The sequence below is a fragment of the Plecotus auritus genome (assembly GCF_963455305.1).
Source record: "Plecotus auritus genome assembly, chromosome: 5".
Taxonomy (NCBI): Eukaryota; Metazoa; Chordata; class Mammalia; order Chiroptera; family Vespertilionidae; genus Plecotus; species Plecotus auritus.
In genome coordinates, this window is record NC_137776.1 from 25,671,137 (window position 1) to 25,690,310 (window position 19,174).

The window sequence follows — 19,174 nt, forward strand, 5'->3', positions numbered from 1 at the left end:
ACCCACCACTGGGTACACATATTCATTCCATTACATGTCTAAAAATAAGTTCTGTAGGTCATTCTATTCATAAACATGCAGTTTCAAGCCAAATATGTTCTTTCCATCTTCACAACATGGATGTAAGACTCATTTGGGCTTTATTTTGGAAGGAGCTAGAACATGAATCTAATCTCTCCTTGTATTTATGAAACAACAATGTCCAAAGGCAACATATATACATTAATCTATACCAATTCTCCTACTTATTTGGGAGTTGAGCCCCCTTAAAGTCCCTGCCTCCATGGATTTCTTAGACTTCTCAGGGGTAGTAGCATCTGATGTGTGCTCAGTACACTCCTGCTCCACTCCTCCAACATCTTACCAAGGTACCTGGCCACTGACTGGAGGCCACTGGAGAAATACTGTTCCCTCATGCTCATCAGTTCTCCACTGATGGCCACTCAACCTCAGGAATGGCAAAGTCGCACTACAGTCCATAGCAGCAATTTTCAACCATTTTCTTTTCATGGCACACAGAAACTTCTAAAATTCTGTGCCACACCAAAAAACAATTTTTTGGTGATCTGTTTTTAAAAAAAGTATAATTTTGATTCATTCACACCACACGGCTATTGTTGTGTTGGCTGTTGTCATTTTTTTATTTGATTATCCAAGGGAAAAGAGGTCAATTCCTCTTCAGAACAAGTTTAACTACCACCTTAAAAATGCAGGCTTAACAACTTTTTTTAGAGAGAAATTTACTACTTTAGTCAGAAATTGCATGTTTTAAAAATTCTCGTGGCACACCATTGAAAATCACTGTTCTATAGCACTGTTTGGACCCTGACTCATGAATATTTCATATACACATATTCTTTACTTTCTGGCTTCACCTCTTGTGGTAGATTACAATATTGTTCAGGAAGCATTTTACTCACTCCCCAACCCTCATTGATGTTGGTCTTAGCCATGTAACTTGCTTTGACCTCATGGTTGGCAGAATGTATTTCCCTAATCTTGATCTTGGGCTCTGCCACGTAAGTTGTTTTTACCCAAAAGGATATTAGTATATATGATGTACACAGAAGCCTGAGATGTGTGTGGCTTTTTAGTGTGGTTTATGAACAGATTTTATGTGGCAATAGCCAACTTATACCCTTCTTTCTCATCTCAAAATCAGTCCCTCAGGCTAAGCCACTGGGGTAGACACCAATCCATCCTTTTCAATGTTTATCCACCCTCTCCATCCCCTCTGACACTTCAGGACCAGACCAATCAAAATGAAACAAGGACCTGCATATGGTTTGGGGCTCAACTGGGATATCTTAGTACATTTGACTAATAGTGACCTTCCCATGTTCTCCATGAGTCAGACTGTAGAATTCCTTTAAAAATATAGCATTTGGGAATAAAACTTTAGAACAAGTTTTACTACCATCTTAAAAAATGCAGGCTTAACATTTTTTTTTGAGAGAGAGAAGTTTACTAAAGTTTTCTGTACATAACTAAGCTCTCATGAATCATAGGACTTTCATATAAGTAAACTTACCCCACAGGACTAGTGTTATCTTTGCTGGCAAATATTTTCAAAGAAGGCATTTGTTTCAAAAATAAACACTTAATTTGGATGAATTTTAATAACCACAGTGCTGATTCTGATGAAAATGTTTACTAGCAGCAATTCTGCTTTGGAACCATTTGTTTCTATTATTTTGACAGAAACAAAATTTGGTTGGTTGTTGTTTGGGATGTGAAATGGTTTTGTATGCATTTCAGCTTGATGCTCAGGCAAGCAGTCATAATAATTCTCCAAATAAATGGGAACCACCATTTTCTATTCATTACTTCAATAAGAAAAGTTTAACCAGTGAAAGGATTTGTAAAACATGCATCATAAAAACAAAGTAAATTGCAGCAAAAGTTAGTAAACTGTAAATATTTTTGCAAAGGTTTGAGCAATCTTTTCTTTCCTTAAATATTTTTCTGTGCAGTATTGTGCAGAAAAGGAATGAAAAATCAAAAGAGAAAAGTGTGCTGTCTTATTTATAATGTGTAACAGCAACTATTATTGAATTCTGTAAACCTGTATTGTGTACCTTACAAGTTATACATGAGGTGGAAAAGTGGAGTAAATTTCAAGCCAAAATACTAAGCAACATGGAGGTGACTTCTGTAATTAAATCATTTTTTAATCATCAAAATTGAAAATAAGAGAAAATAACTTCTAAAAAAGCCCGTGGTCAATCAGCTGAATAAACTACAGTCATTCAGTCTGCTAGCATTGATTGGATCTTAGCAAGATGAAATTGACTTTGCTCCAACTCCACCCACTTCACAAACTAATTAAAAAAGTACATCAGCAACATCTTCAATCAGCTAAGGAAGATAAGTGGGCTTCAAAGCAATCAACTACTAATCTCTGTCAATAATAGCAATGGATCCTCAAAGAACTTGAGAGAGCTTTCTGAAAGTTACTCATGTCAATCAGAACCAAAACTCAGAGTCATGTGTTTGCCATTTGGGGAAACCTTGTTGAACAATGTCACTGACTTATAAGAAGGAAAACCACACTATAGTAGGTATATATTAGTATCCAAGATCTCAACTCTAGTCCACCTAAATTCCCATTAAGCAAGAGTAAAAACAATGCTTGGATCAGAAGGGCATGAAGGGTGATTGGGCAAATCTTTTAAAATGTTGAGAAATGTACAAGCTACTATAGTCCTTAAATGGAGTATAGGATTATTAGATTACCGTTTGTATGAACACTGGCTGTGAATCTGTAAAAGATCTTGCATTGTGAATGTGTCATCTTCTTTACCATCCAAGACATTTTCTTCATTTTTAAATACAGGGATGAATAAAAGAAGCACTTTTAACACAAGATTTTTTTTCTTCTTCTTTCTATGTGTTTCCATTCTCAAAGTACTGGAAATCTAATTTGTTAATGAAAGATATCTAACTATTCAAAGCTCTGTTCTATTCACAGTCCTAAGTAAAAGATTCAGGACCAATCTGAACACAGAAATTTTTTCCCTTTAACTCTTGGATTAAAAAGAAGGAGGAAAAAAAGAAAGAAGACACTGAATGACACAGGAGACCATGCATGTCTAGTATGGTATCAAATTTTCAGGTTGACCTTATTATCCCTAGTGACAGCCGTAGCCTCTTTCTCTTTCTCTCTCTCAGTATCTCTATTTCTATCTCCTTTTTTTTCTGTCCTGTGTCTTTTTTGTGGCCCAAGTCTTTATTTAGAATTATTGTTACTTTATATATGTGAAATTATGTTTAAACCATACAAAGAAAAAACTTCCATGAAATACCTTGACTTAGTGATTATGGGGTTGCATGGGGGATAATTAGGACAGTTGGGGTAAAAGGAGCCACTCAGGGTGCTTCAGAACAGAAGTCATGTGCCAACTAGCAAGGAAGTATGTACTTCACTATTATAACAATGACTACAGTCACACCAGGGCATATCCTCTAAATATTAGACTTGACTTTCTTTTCTGTATCTGTGTATAAACATTCTTGCATTCAGAAACTTATACCTAGGAACCAAAAAATTTAAAGCATACATTGGATTTCAGAGCTGAAAGATATTAGAGATTAGAAAGCCCAAGTTCCAGTTTTAGAATGAGGAATCATGAGCAAGCTCTTTGTGGCAGAGTTCAGGCTAGATCTAACATCTTCTAAACTGTACAATATTCTTTTCCAACAGCATCAAGGATAGAGTGCCTATTACACTAAGTAGATTTTCTATCACATTGGTCTATAGCTAGGAGAAAATCAATTTCAGGCTATCGACCAGAGAATTAAAAGTCTTACTTAAGATGTGAAATGTTACTGGTTCTCGTGAAGACATGGATTTCCCTTACATCCACTCCTCCATCAAGACATTTGGACAGATAACAATAATGATGGGGGTTTTTTACACCAAAAAAAGAACTGCTGAAACAAATGGAAAGTAATCCTTTCACAAGCCTGCTTTGTGGAATTGTTACAGGAAATTAACCAGTGAGACACACATTCTTCTCCAGTTGACACATTTCACTCCTTCAAGAGGCATGATGGTTTTATAGGAAGAACCTCATCTTTGGTGGACAACGGATATGGTGCAAATCTCAGCACAGCCATTTTGCAAGCAGCTAAAATTTGAGCAAGTGCTTAATCTATTTAATTCTCAGTTTTATAACTATAGCTATAAAATGGGAGCAGTAATAGTTGCAACCTGATTGTGGTGGGAATTAAATAAGACAAGTCACCAACCTCACCTGCCTGTAGCTACAACATAATGTTACATTTTCTTTTCATGTCTAGACTATTACGATCTGAACTCTTTCCAACCAACTCCTGGCAAATCGCCTCCTCAGTTTTCTGAGCATTTCCCAGCATCCTGCCTCCCATGTATTCCTTGGATCTTCTGTGCTGCTGCTGATCCTCATGATAGCACTCCTCTTATGGATAGTTATTCTTCATTACAAGTCCCCACTGCCTCCCCCCTGATCTTATTATGAGCTTACTGCTTAACCCTATTCCACATATCACACCTGGGAAAGGATTAGGGAGGATGTGGTTTACACCAGCTTAACTGAAGTTTAGGGTTATAGAAAATAACTCACAACTGCTCCCATCCCACATGCCCAGATTCTACTTTGGATCTCCTGGTAGGCCAATATCCACCCTGTCTTCCAGCATGCCTCTTTATGCAGGGGCAGCTCATTCTCACCTCTGGAAGTACACATGTATTTCCAGTGGTGAGAATGAGCTGCCCCTGCATAAAATCCGAGACCACTTTCATTTTCCCACCTGAAGCCCCATGGAATAAAAATGGCCTCTACACCAATCCTAGGGTCAGCTCATGTCCAGCCCTAGAACTTTCTTCTTTCAGGATGATTGACAGTGATTAACCTTTCATACAGGGCAAAATCACCTCCCATTACAAATGATTTGGCCAAAAGGCTCAGACATGACATCCACAAGAGTCGTGTTCAATTTTAACACCATATGTAGCACAAGAGTTACTTAGTTCAAGTTGCTAAAATCAACACCTTTTTTCCCCCCAAGTATTTCTTTCAAAATGAAATACAAAACATGACAAAGTATACATCAGTCCAGTCATGGTTTTCTCTCACAGTCATGGTTTGTTACATTCTGATTTACTGTAAAAAAAAAAAAAAAAATGGGAGGGATCCAAAGACAAATAATAGCCTGACCTTAAAATATGAAATTTTTACAAACCCATAATTGATAGTCTCAGCTTAAAGAAAACTTTAGCTTCCAATCTACCATGACACATAGTAATGTTTGTGGCCATTGTTACTTATAATTAGGATTAGTAAGATAAAGTAATAATTTGTAATATTCAAACAAAGTAAGATACTAAATTTTAGGTGATAGTTCTCAGGAAAAAGAAAAGCAAAATATGGCTAAGGTTATAGGACATGAAGATGAAGATTACCACTTCTTAACTGCCTATTACTGTGCATCTGGCCATTTATACCAACTATTTACTTTCACACAGTAATCTTAAATGTTAGACATCATTCTTATTTCATATATGAGGAGAGCATACAATTTACCTAAGATGACCCAGTCAACAAATTATGAAATTAGAATTTATATCCCATTTATTTGACACCAAAGTCGAATATCTTCTTTATATCCCTCAACACATTCTTCTAATACTGAAGATGAGAAAAATGAAGAAGGAAGAAGACAAGAGTTTTTATAATTTTATGATGATTCGTGCATTTAGTATAAGAATATGTACTAAGGGTAATGACAAAGTATTTATTATTTCCTTGAATTTCAATGCAGTAAGGACAAATTATAGGATTTCATTCATTTCTTCAAATAATTTAGCTAACATTGCTTGGGCAGCTACCATGGCAGCCATGGTACTAGACATAAAGGTATAGACAGGAAGAATTTTTTAAAGAAAATCCTGATTTCTAAGATTCTATTGATCTTATGGTCTACTTTGAGGGGCACCAACAAAAACTAATAAGGACTCTGAATTGTTAAAAGCACTCTAAGCAAGGTAGGCACAGCATGAAGTGAGGAGTCACTGGCTCAGACTAAGAATATGAAGACCTCCATAAAACACTAATTTGGGATCCTGAAGGATGGGTAGGTGTTAACTAGGTAGACCCAGTCTATAGAAAGAGGAAACCGCATAGGTAAGTGCATCGACACATGAAAAGGCTTAGCGCATTTGGAAAACTAGAAGTAGGTCTCTTTGAAACTTGGACAAGTATACTTTATAGTTTAGTTTTTTCATGTGTGAATGAGAAATAAAAATACTATTTTTTTGTAGAAGTGAATGGTTTAAGATTGGGTGCATTTATACTTAGCTAAGTTCTTGGTCATCAGTAAAGGCTCAATAAGTGTTAGCCCTTGTTATCATGGATAACTTTTCAGGCCATGTTGAATATGTTTTCAGTTAATCCTATCTAATAAAGAGGGAATATGCTAATTGACCATTACTCGATGGCTGCACCCACAGCTGAGGCCAAGTTCCCATAAGGAGCCTTAACGAGCAATCAGCAGGGACCTGAGGCTATGCCCTCCCCCGCCCCTGTGGGGCTTGACAGGGGACCTCAGGCCATGTCCCCCACCTGGCAGGTCTTGACAGGGGACCTCGAGGTGCGCTTCCCGTCCTGGTGCTGGGCTAGGGGACCTCAGGCTGTGCCCCTTGCCTCAGCACCAGGCCGGTGGATCTCAGGCCATACCCCTGACCTGGCAGGGCTTGATGGGGACCTCAGGCCTTGCCCCCTGCTCCAGCACCAGGCTGGGGGACCTCAGACTGAGACCCCCGCAATGGCGCCAGGCCAGGGGACCTGAGACCACTCCCCCTCCTGGCAAGGCTCGATGGGGGATGTCAAGGTGCACTTCCTATCCTGGTGCTAGGCTAGGGGACCTCAGGCTGCTCCCCCCACCACAGTGCCAGGCTGGGGGACCTCAGGCCACACCCCCCACCAGGTGGGGTTTGACAGGGGACTTCAGGCCACGCTCCCACCCCAGCACCAGGCCAGGGGACCTGAGGCTGTGCCCCCCTGCCTGGCAGGGCTTGATAGGGGACCTCAGGCTATGTCCCCAACCTGGCAGGGCTTGACAGGGGACCTCAAGGCATACCCCCCGCCCCAGTCTGGGCTGGGGGAACCTCAGGCCATGTCCCCCATCCTGGCACCAAGCCAGGGGACCTGAGGCTATGTCCCCTGCCCAGTGGGGCTTGACAAGGGTGGGACTGGCCGGGTCTGGATCTAGCCCAATGCGGGGGGAGGGGGGGCGGGCGCGGCTGGGTCTGGGTCTCACATGATTTTGAGGTGCATGTGGGCGGGGATTTGACTCTGGGTCCCATGGTGCATCCCAGACTCTGACAGGAGGAAGGTTTTCATATACATTTTACTAATTTTCTTTCATCTCTGACACTTCTATTATAGAGAAAGGGCAAATAGCAATATTAAATTATTTCCTCTAATTAATCTCCTTTTAATGTGCACGAATTTCGTGCACTGGGCCACTAGTAGTAATAGAAAATCATCTGGATCAAATATACTTAACAATGAAGGAGACTTTTGGACTTCTGATATGAAAAGTCAGAAGGAAGACAAATTTCAGACAGTTAAATTGGAGATATGGCAAGCAGAAAAGCAGTAAATTTTTAACAACCCATTCTGTGGGAAGGAGAAGGAGGAGGAGGAGGAGGAGGAGGGGGAGAGGAAGAGGAAGAAGAGGGGAGAAGAAGAAGAAAGTGTTTGCACATTACTGTGGTTACAAATACTCCCACCATGGCCATATTCTAGCTACCAATATGATGTAGTTAACCAACTCACAAGATTCTTGAAAATTTAACAGTCCACTCTCATGAGCTCATTTGGTACAAGATGCCTCCAGTACACCACTGGGTCCTGCTCTGTTTCTTTGAGATTCTCTTTACTTATGTGTGTCACCTTCATCTTAAGGATGACTTTTCTCATGAACCCAGAATGGCTACCAGGGGAAATTATGTCTTTTGTTCATTTGGGGGTGAGTTAGGGTTCCAGAAAGATTGCGTCCTATTCTATGCAAAAATATGTCTCAAATTTCTCTCTGATTGGACCTCCTATGAACCAGTCATTGAGTGTCAATGGTTTACTCTGGTTCAGACCCATTAGGGTAAGTAATGATAGCTGAGCATGGATCAGTCCTACTCAAATTACATACAGAACCTGGGTCCTCAAGTCAAGTCTGTTAGGTGCTATTAGGAAGAGAACATAATCTAGCATCATGGTAGATTACATCAGCGAAAAGTATATATTATGTTAGCTCAGGTTTTAACTTCAGATGTTTTATAAACAGCCAGAACCTAAGTTTTAAAGAGGCAATTTATGAGGATCTTCTCATTTTACAAATTATCATTTATTTTGATTCTTAAATTCCTGGCCATTTTGAGGGGGGGAAAAGATGAATTCAATTAAACCTTAACTGAATGGTAAATGAGGTGGTGATTCTATTATGTCAGTCACTAGATAATGCATAAGCAAAAAGAAACTACAGGGCAATTAGCCCCCTGAGTGATTCTAATATTTCAATAAGTCCCAGAAATAAATTCTGAGCATTTTAAGAGAATAAGAACTCTATTAATTGTAATATTCCCTTACCTACACAAAAAAATTGTTGTGCATGTGTGTTTTCTTGCATTTTTCTATCAAGTATTTCTTGAACTTTTTTGCAGCTTTTCAGCCCCTCACATTTGCCTCTGGCTGATTTTAAATTATGCTAATTGGAAGAGGGAAAAATGCTGGTAATGGAATAAAATGGAATGCTATTTCTTATAGCATCTGGTGCAATCTGAGCCATTTAAAAGTGCATCTTATGGAATAGAGATCTGAATAAGCAATGCCAGTCTGATTACAAACAACATGGGTCTCATTAGAATACGTCAATCTGATTGCTAGGTAGTGATACACTGCAGATTACTAGGCCATAATTGCCTCTAACATATTATGTGCATAATATATAGTTTCTCTGGGTGTATGTTAAAGCTACTTTCTCTCATGGCTATATTTTCCAGCTCTACACAAAGCAATGTCTATGTTCTACTAAGTTGATTTTAACTAGATCCTTAGGTCCTAATTCTAGTTTCTTCTAAGTATTCATCAAGTTTTCTACAGCAGTGCTGTAAACAAAGAATTATGTCCAGGGAGATTGTCAGAAACAAGATATGTCAGGGGTCTATTACCCATTCAACTGCAAACAGTTGATGGCTCAAGGCACTTCCTCCAAAAGGAAAGGGTAAAATAACTGAGGCCAAAGCCCACAATATTGCTACAAGTCTTAATTAAGTTGTTGATGGAAGTGTGCTCTGCATTTTTTATTGTCAAAATCCATTTTGTTCTTTACCATGACTGGAAGAATTCAGACATCTTAGCTCAGGTCATGACTTTGGCTCACATGGCTCAGTTCATGATTTAAACCTCCTATTGGGGCTCTGATATCAGGACTTGATATTCATACTCTCTAGTAGCAAAATTTCTCCAACCCATTCTCCCCACCTCAAATGCTTTATTCCCAACCAGTACTGAAGCCACTAGATCACGATGAAGAAAATGCAAATCTCTAAACAACTGCAAACCTAGAAAATGCAAATCTCCAAGCAGCTGTAAACCTCTAAGTCCTCACTTAACATTATCATTAAGTTCTTGGAAACTGTGACTTTAAGTGATGACGTATAACAAAACCAATGTTGCCATAGGCAAACTGATATAAACAAGAGTTAAATTCTACAGCATATTTCTGATCACAAAACATCAGCACACTTCTAAATAAAAACCTAAAACACTTCTAATATTAAACATTGAAATTAATGTGAACTTTACATACATCTAAGAAAGATGAATAAAGACATGTAAGATAATGAATTTCCTACCTGCTTATTCCAGTTCAGGGTCTAGGGTGGTCACTGACTGTCCTGGAAACTCAGGGTGCAACGTGAGACCCCACCCTGGACAGGATACCCTTCTATCGCAGGGCCACTCGCACACACCTTCACACTCAGAGACTGGGACAATTTAAACACACAATTCACCTCATGTGTGCATCTTTGGGATGTGGGAGGAAACCGGAGTCCCCAGGTGCCTATACTTGTATATAAGTTCTGGTACCAATAATTAACCAATCAGACACAACCTTATTATGAGGGGTGACCAATAAGATGCAACTCTATTACATAACATATATGGTTCAAGACAGGGCATTCACACTGGATGGCTATTGTTGTGTTGGCTGCTGTCATTTTTTTAATTTGACAATCTAAGTGGTAAAGAAGCCAGTGCTCTTTTGGGGAGAATGGGCAAACTCCACACAGACAATGGCCCCAACCTGGATTCAACTGTTCTTTTCTCATCAACATTATAATGAAATGACATTGAATGAGGACTTGCTACTGTGCATGGTATATGCCTTAGGTAGGTGCATTGTGACTGGGATTCAGGAACTTGAGCTGAAAGTTATGCAATACAGGAGGCATCTGTTTGCCTCTGTCTCCTTTAGTTTTCTATTTGAAGCCCCAGAGGAATGTCCAAAATGTGTTTCAGAGACTTTTATTCCATGTATGTTTAAAGGATTTTATCTTCCAATATATTTGGGAAATGTTAGGTTAAACTAGTGAAATTGTTTTTTGTTTTGTTTTGTTTGTTTGTTTGTTTTAACAACAGAGCTTCCCAGAACCTTTAATGTATTAATGTGCTGTATTAAAATCCAAAAGTGTATAGTGGAATGAACCACTGTTTTCCATCTTATGTGACCATAGAACCCTCCTGGCCACAACCGACCATTCACTGACTAAGACTCATTAATATTTTATCAACCTAACGTTAGCTAAATACTTACCCACTCTATTGGGTTACATTTGGACAGTATCACTTATTCACATAGTCTAACTGGCCCATGTAAACATCTGTGTTTGTAGCTCCAGCTTTCCATAGACTTGTTTATATTGTATTCTCAGAAGACCCTGACAAAGTAGGGTCTTGCTCCCATTTTAAAGATGAGTAAACTGAGTTTCAGGAAGATTAAGCGATTTGCCCATGGACACACGAGTAGTGAGTAGCCAAGGCAGGGTTCACATGGAAGTCTGTGCACTTTGTTATATCATGTTCAACCTCTACTTCACTTCATTTTTTCTCTTGTCTTTGGACCTATCTTTTGTTCCTATTTAGTTAATGACTAGCCTCTCTTTGTCACAGGCTGTCATCAAAGTGAGGAATGGCATCTGAGAAGTGCTGTCCATGGCTTTTATGCTGAGAACACAAAAATGATAATTAAAGAAAATCACTACTTCTTCGTTCACTCTATATTAGATGGTGGTATCTTAGTAATAATAGATTACACTCTGCTTTTAAGGAAAAGTAGACTTTGGAAATTAATTCTCACAAAACACAGCGTGTAAGATGAATATTGTACTTAAGTTATAGTTCATTTCACTAGAGTTTACAAAAATAATCGAGATAAATCAGTCAAAAGTAAGCCACCTAACAATGGAATGGGCAAGTGGTATTTAGAAAACTATGCACTGCTGTATATACCTGCTATCCATGGCATGTAGCATCATCGGCAAACTGGAACAGTGGCCTCAGTACATTGCCCTGCCCACTGCAAAGAGCATCATCCAGTTTGTTGATGTCCTGAATAGAGATATATGCAGAGGAAAGAGGCATTCCCCTTGTTTTCAGCTTCTGTAATGAATGACTCCATATTCAGAGCATTTAACATACTAAAGGTTTATTTCTAGCTCACATCACAGCCTGATAAAGGTCCAGAGCATCTTCTGTCATCTTTCCAAGCAGTGCCTCAGGGATCCAAAGTCCTTCCCTGTGAGGCTACCATGTAGGGCAGGTGGCCTCTCAGGCCACCACATAAGGGGAAGAGAAAGTGAACGATTGTGTTGAAGGTTTTATGGCCAAGCTTGGAAAGGGCTTGAATCTCTACCTCCTTTATCTTATTAGCCAGAAACTTATAACAAGAGCCTAACCTAAGGGTTTGAAGGCTGGGAAATATAGTCTTGTGTAAACAGGAAGAACTAAAACTGTTGAGCAGCTAGCCTGTCTGTATCATTAATTCAAAGAGGACCATGCACCTAAGGTAGGTCAGGGAAAGGTTTCTGTAGAAGTTGAGTGCATCCCCAAGCTTTTTCCCTGCCTCACTGTTGAGCTGGAACATCTCATCTTCTCCTGCACTGGGACTGCAAATTATGCCATTGGGGCATTGGCTTGGTTGGGTCTCAGGTCTTTGGACTTGGGACTAAATTACACCACCAGCTTTTTAGGTGTCCAGCTTGCAGATCATGATACTTCTCAGCCTATGAAATTGCATTAGCCAATTCCTCATACACATATTATATATCATAATATATATATATATACATATAGATAGATAGATAGATAGATAGATAGATAGATAGATCTCCATATACAGAGAGATATTGATATATTTCCCATTGGTTCTATTTATCTGGAGAATCTTAATACAGTTGACTTTATATCTTAATAAAAAGTATGTGTGTGTGTGTGGGGGGGAGGAATGTCAAACCCAATCTCTTTCAAATCACAAATGTGTTGTCAACTACTTGATATATTAAAATTGTTGATTGTAGAGAAGTGTTTAAGTAGGAAATAACAAGACATATCAATATTCTTTTCATTTCAAGGCACTGTTGGTAATAATGAACAGCATGGCCCTACTCTCTAAAGTCAGCTGCTCTTAAGGGCTTCAGCTAATAAATTATTATGTCTTGAATCTCATTTTCAATTAACAGGGACTTAGTCAACTGATAGTTTATTTAATGAGGAGAGCATTCATGAGAACATTCATCCTTAAGACTGTGGCCTTAATATTTTTGTATCCCAGACCAATTTGGGACTTAATGAAATTTATGATCTTTCTCCCCATTAAAACACAAATATACATATAATCATTCACATTTGCACCATGTTTTAGGGGCTCTTGGAGTTCTAATGAACCCTCCAGAATTTAAGGATCCAAGGATCCAGAATAAAAGCCTATGGTAAAAATGGGTAGCTGGTCACCTGGATCAACAGCAAAGATGTTTGAGAGGGTGAAGAACTGGGAATATTAGAGAAGATATCTTATATGATCAAGAAGGCTCCTGAGAATAGCTACCATTTGCTGAATTCTGGCTAGATGTTAGACACTGTGCTAACGTTTAAACATGTTTAGTCTTTATCATCATTCTACAAAAAAGAAAATGGGCAAAGGGAAGTTAAGAAACTTGCCCTAGACTGCATGATCAGTAAGAGGTGGAGCCTGAATTCCAACCAAAGGTCAGTCCTATTACAATGGGACACAGGATCTCACAAAATCTAAGTCCGACTTGCTAATGTGTTGTTCTCAAGGGTGAGGACCTTTTAGAAGTTAATGCTGTTTATCCTCTCAGTGAAGTACTGAGTAAGATTTTGTGTTTTAACCAAATGACAACCAACAGCTAATTAATTGAGAACCACCATATCTAAGCCAAAAAGTATTGAAGAGACAACTAGATTCCAGGTTTGAATATGGCAACTACTTTATTGTTTTCAAATGCAAACTCTTTGCATTTAGTTTGCTATTTTACAATTTTACAAACTAGGTATAAAAGACCATAAATAAATGACATAAGTTATGTGTACCTAAGTTTTATGAAGGGAAGAAAATACCTTGACAAATTAAAACAAAATAGAAATTCTATGTCTAACTCAAGAGATTGCTCAAATTTTGGAACATGTATGAACCAAGCAATGTTCTGTTATTTTTCAGTATGAACTAAATTATAATATGCCTTATACATTCTAATTTTAACCACAGTCCTTGCATATTCCAACATACTTGGAGTGATAAAAAAAATAAATACACTCTTCAGTGTGTATCAATGCTTGATGTTGTTTGGAGAATGTTAAATAAGTGAAATATTGCTTCTAGAACTTTGCTTTACTGGTCAGAATTTAAGTGTCTTCAGACAAATATTGAGGCTATAAGCGTTTATGGATTAATATACATATCCTTCACAGATTGAATACAAGAGCTCTCAAAACACACACACCAGCAGTGTAGTGAGCACAGCCTTTCTTTAAAATAACTTTTTAAAACACACCAGAACATTTTATTCATAAAATTGTTAAAAATAATTTTGGGCCAGTGGACACATGGTGAAGCTACTTGATTTGGTGCAGGGGATCAGCTTAATGCTTCCTAATGGTAGATCTGAACTCACTAGGTCAGCACTAACTCATGGGGCTAGCCCCAGCCCCTAAAGCTGGCCTCCTGCCCTTACCTCTGGGGAAAGGTGACTTGCTCAGAGATTCAACCTCATTTCTTTATACATATTTTCCAGGCATTAATGCATAGGCACATCCCTTTAAAAATATATTAAGGTCCCCAAAAAGGGGTGAATTAACTTTGTCACTCTGGCATAGTTCTGAGAATACAATGCCATACACCCTGTCAGAATGCAATAAATATTTGATGATTTTTTTTTTTACTTATTCAACAATATAGGGTTCAGAATCTTTTGTTTCCCATTTTTCCCTGATTTGATGTTATAGCTTATATAAATGGCCACAGTTTCTGCAACCATAGCTTAAAATAAGCAAGGCAGCCACTCAATTATGAAACATGGCAGTATGTTGGCTGGAGTTTGGTATACATATCATATCAAAACAGAATCTTCGCACAGTGGACCTCAGATTCTAGAAGGCTGATGCACTTTTGTGGGCCATAGGAGTTAGCTCTATAGTAATAATTGTAGAACTTTCCATGTAATTGGGAACCTGAAATTGCTTGAGGCCATTTAATCCCATCTATGCTAACCTCAAGAGTCACTGGCATACATTTTTCTGTGACATTGGGAGACAAAGTGTTAATTCAGGACACATCATTTTAAAGCTGACACACATGTCTATATTCATCTCCAAAAGCATATGAATTGCATATATTTGTTCGCATTCATCAAGTTCATTTATGCAGGAAAACAAAGGCTACTTGTATTCCATTTGGGGTTACCAAACAAATTCCATCCCCTTCTCTCTCTCTCCATCAAGGAACTGGTGATTCAGATGAGGAGTTCAATCAGAATTCGTGACTTCGATGATGGATTGTCACTTGAATGGGTTTATATTTATATTCTAAGATTACTCCACCACTAAGGTGAAAATGTTCTGCCCAAAGCTGTATAATTACTTATTAAGGTTAGTGTGGCAGCTATAAAATACAACATAAATACAGACATTTAACATTTCTGGGTTTCCTTCTAAGGGAATGGGCATGGTCTCCAGTCCACTATCTTGTGTGGCTCTTCATCTCAGAACTGGTGGAAAACCAGAACTCTTCAGGTGTAGCATTCCACGACATTCACAGGCAGTTCTAAGCATGAGGTTACACACACACACACACACACCCACACACACACACACACACACCCACACACATTCACACCTATCTACACACATCAAAACAGATAGTCCGCTCATATTTAGTCTAGGAAAAAATATATTTATATCACTGCAATGGCACACCCTGGGTAAAATGTTACTTCAGCAATGCATATCATAGGCAGTTCATGGGAACTGGCTTTGTGTTGTGTGGTGGCACCTGACCTGGTGTCCATAATAAAACCTGTTGCCTTTGGTCACTTGCTGCCACACCAATGCAGCAGTGACGTACAGCAATGAGATATGGAAATAGATATAAATAAAACCACAAGGAGTTTGGGAACAAGGGTCCTGCAGAGCTGGTGCTTTGAGACAGTACATTCCTCAGTGCAACTGGAGAACAGATGCCAAACCGTGAATGTTTGCTGCTTCTTTCACTGGAAAGGGGATTTGAAAGTCATAGATTTATTCATTTCAGGTATTGGGTGCTGTTTCATCAGTGTCTTTGCTCCAGAACTGGCATAGTAGAAGCAGAAGAAACACATTTCTAAGGAACCAAGAAGGGTGTGTTCTGTTTTCTTCTGTGGGCTTTGTAATCAACAGGAAGGGCTGTGAGGCCAAGATAGCAGAATCTACTCCCTGTAGAAAAAAAAGAACAAGACTTTAGAGAAAGTTGTCAGCCAGCCAGTTGTCAACCAATATTGTAAGAAAGAATGTAGGTATATGGAAGTTAGTAGGGCTCAGTAAGTAGTCCAGGAGGGAGATCATGAAATCTTATTTCTTATTCTGAAAAAAATGGCAACTATGACAACCAAAAAGTTATGTGCATTTGCAGATTAATTATAATTACTTGGAGGAAGATACAGTTCTTATTCCTATTACATTGATGAGGACATTATAGAAAAGAAAGGCTACGCTACCTTCTCATAATTATAAATGCTGAAGTGGCAACACTGGGAAGAGAAGCCCACACAGTCTATGTCTATAGAAGTGTGTGAACAACCCCTCTTTGAAATGACTTGTATGGTTCAGTAGTGCAAGATAACAAGGACTAAGTGTTGGTGAAGGATGTGAAAGGCAAGCTGTAGTACTGTAAAAACCTGGATACTGGCATCTAGTCTTTCCAAAGTGGGAAACTATATGTCTTGGGAACATATGTATTTGGAAACATGCCAATCCATCAGTAGTAGTCAACAATACAATTGAAAAAAATGCAAACTCAGAAATTAAAAGTATTGGATGATTTTCTTGAAAAGAAAGTGACTTATAATGAATGAGATTATTTGATTAGTAAAAGATCAATACAATACGCATGGAATAGACAGAGAGAGGGAACCTGGGGCCATGGGCACAGTGAGAGGTTCGGTGCAACAGTGACAGTGGTCTTGGGGGCTCAAGCTCACCAAGAACTAATCTGCTACAGATGACCCATCAGTCTAGAATTGAACAAAGCTGGCACAATATAATTAAGTCACTGGGGCTCCTCATTTGCAAAATAATCAACTCAAACCAAAGGAAGCCATTTCCTCGTCTTGGCAACAACTGACTGTCAAGATTGCTTCTTGGACTATATCTTCCACCCCAGTGTCCATGCTTGGCAGTTGGCCTCAAGTGTAGAGCAAGGATTATGGCCAAAATCTATCTTTACAGACAAATTTGCTTATTTTATTAAACCATTGATTTATTTGCTTGTATATGTATATATTTTTTATTGTGTGGAGGAGATAAATAAAATTTAGTTTCTTTGAGGTAGATTACCATTATTTAAACTTGTAGAAAATACTTTATAATCTGTTTGGAAAGAGAGAAATAAAGTTTTCTTATAAAATAGTATAGAAATTACTTCTTAAGCAATTAAAAACTATAAGGTAAGGGTATAATTACCAAGGTCTTTAAGAAGCCATTTGTCAACATCATTTTGACAGTTATGAAAAAAAAAAAAGAAAGAAAAAGGACCAGATCTGTTTTTTCCCTATTGTTTCTTCTCTGAAAATCAGTAAATCTATCAAATGTATCTTTGCAACCTGAATGTGAAGGGATTTCATCGGGCAGGCATGCATTTATGTGAAAGAAAAGGAGAACATGAATATGATCTTAAGACTCTGATGCAGTACAACCAATACCATATGGATATGCAAACATTTTGTAGAGGATGATATTTTGCTAATAGAAATTCCATTCTTAGGAGAAAGTGTAGTTTCCAAAACACATGTCTCCTTTCAGTTTGCCAACCCTTTCTTCTCAACACCTAGATATAAATATGTATTATATAAATATATTTGTAATATTAAGTGGGCTATTTGGGGACACTGTGTATGTGAAAAGGATTGGATGTTTGAAGTGAGAAGTGTGGGAAGGTGAAGGCTCATGTCTACTTGATGCCAGAAAGAGTGCAGAAAAATAAACCTTCTTTTCTCCTTTGAATTCAGGCAATTCCTTTATCAAGGGGAATTGCTAGAACAGAGACCAGACAAAGCATGTGGTCCATTTGGGATCGTCGGTAAAAAATGTGACTTTCATTGTGACTAAATAAACAAAACACTGTTCCTTTGAGTCAATCATGAAGGCATCAAAGTGCCATTAGTATCCAGTTCCTTTCATTGCAAAGGAGTCTTACTTGTGCATTTCACTCTTTCCATTATAAAAAAACAAAATCCATGAATTTCTAAGGCTAAGTAACACAGGAATAATTTAATAGGTCTACCACTTTTTGTTTAGATATACATTTACCCCCAAACACTATAAAACCATATAAAGTGAAGAAGCTTCATCTGCATGGCTCCCTACCACTAAATTTCATTTCACTCCACTCTGATGTGTCACGATAAAACATTTGGATTCACAGTGAAAGATGGATGAATAACACTTGGTACACTTCTCTTATGTGAAGTTCAGTGTGTCCCACATAAGAGTGTTTCATATACACTTACAATAGCACATGTTAGGAAAGGAGTTATTATTAAAGTATCATTATCTGTAATTTACAGGTGGAGGAACTGAGTTAGAAAGCAACATGGAGTGAATTTCCCAGTCTCAACATCTCAGTTGGCTTTAGAATCCATAGCTGTCTGCATGCCACAGTCTGGCTCCACACCCTAGGAAACAACACAACCTTTCTATTGTGCTCACATTGCTCTTCTAAAATGTATAACTTTGTGGAAGTCCTGGCATTAACACTCTTATTGCTACACTTGGAAAGTCCTCCGTTGGCTTTTCCATGGGCCTGCATTCTAAATCCTTGATGTATCAAAATTAAGATTCAGAAGGCAACCTTTGAATGAAAGTCTCATAGACCTTTCTTTCAATCCCTGCCCAATGATTTTATTTAAAAAGATACCTACTGAGGAAGTAAAATGACACCAGCATAGAATATATTAGAATTGACATTCTCTCCTTTAAAATATTCTGCTTTGAATATGTTCAATGTTTAGAAAAATATTTCAGTTCTTAAGTTTTTGAATTTAAGAAAGCAAAATGTTTTAATTATTCAATATATGCAAGGTCATGTTCTCTTCCTCTCTCTCTGGTCTATTTTTGTTGTTGTTGTTGTTAATCCTCACCCAAGGATATTTTTTCCATTGATTTTTAGGGAGTGGAAGAGAGAGGGAAAGACAGAGAGAAACATCGATGTGAGAGAAACACATCAATTGGTTGCCTCCTGCAAAATCCCAACCAGGGCCCAGGCTGTTGCGAGGAGCCTGCAACCAAGGTACATGCCCTTGACCTGAATCAAACCCGGGACCCTTTGGTCCACAGGCCGATGCTCTATCCACTTAGCCAAACTG

The 19,174-nt window shown here is 38.4% G+C and overlaps 1 protein-coding gene across 1 annotated transcript in view; it reads right to left on the bottom strand.

Moving 5' to 3' along the window:
* Window positions 1-13,532: 13,532 nt before the first annotated feature.
* EPHA4 (EPH receptor A4) overlaps window positions 13,533-19,174 on the bottom strand; it is a gene marked incomplete at its 3' end in the record, with an annotated part of 137,586 nt that continues 131,944 nt past the window's right edge. Inside the window, exon 18 of the mRNA XM_080669977.1 lies at window positions 13,533-16,028. The remainder of the gene's footprint in view (window positions 16,029-19,174) is intronic.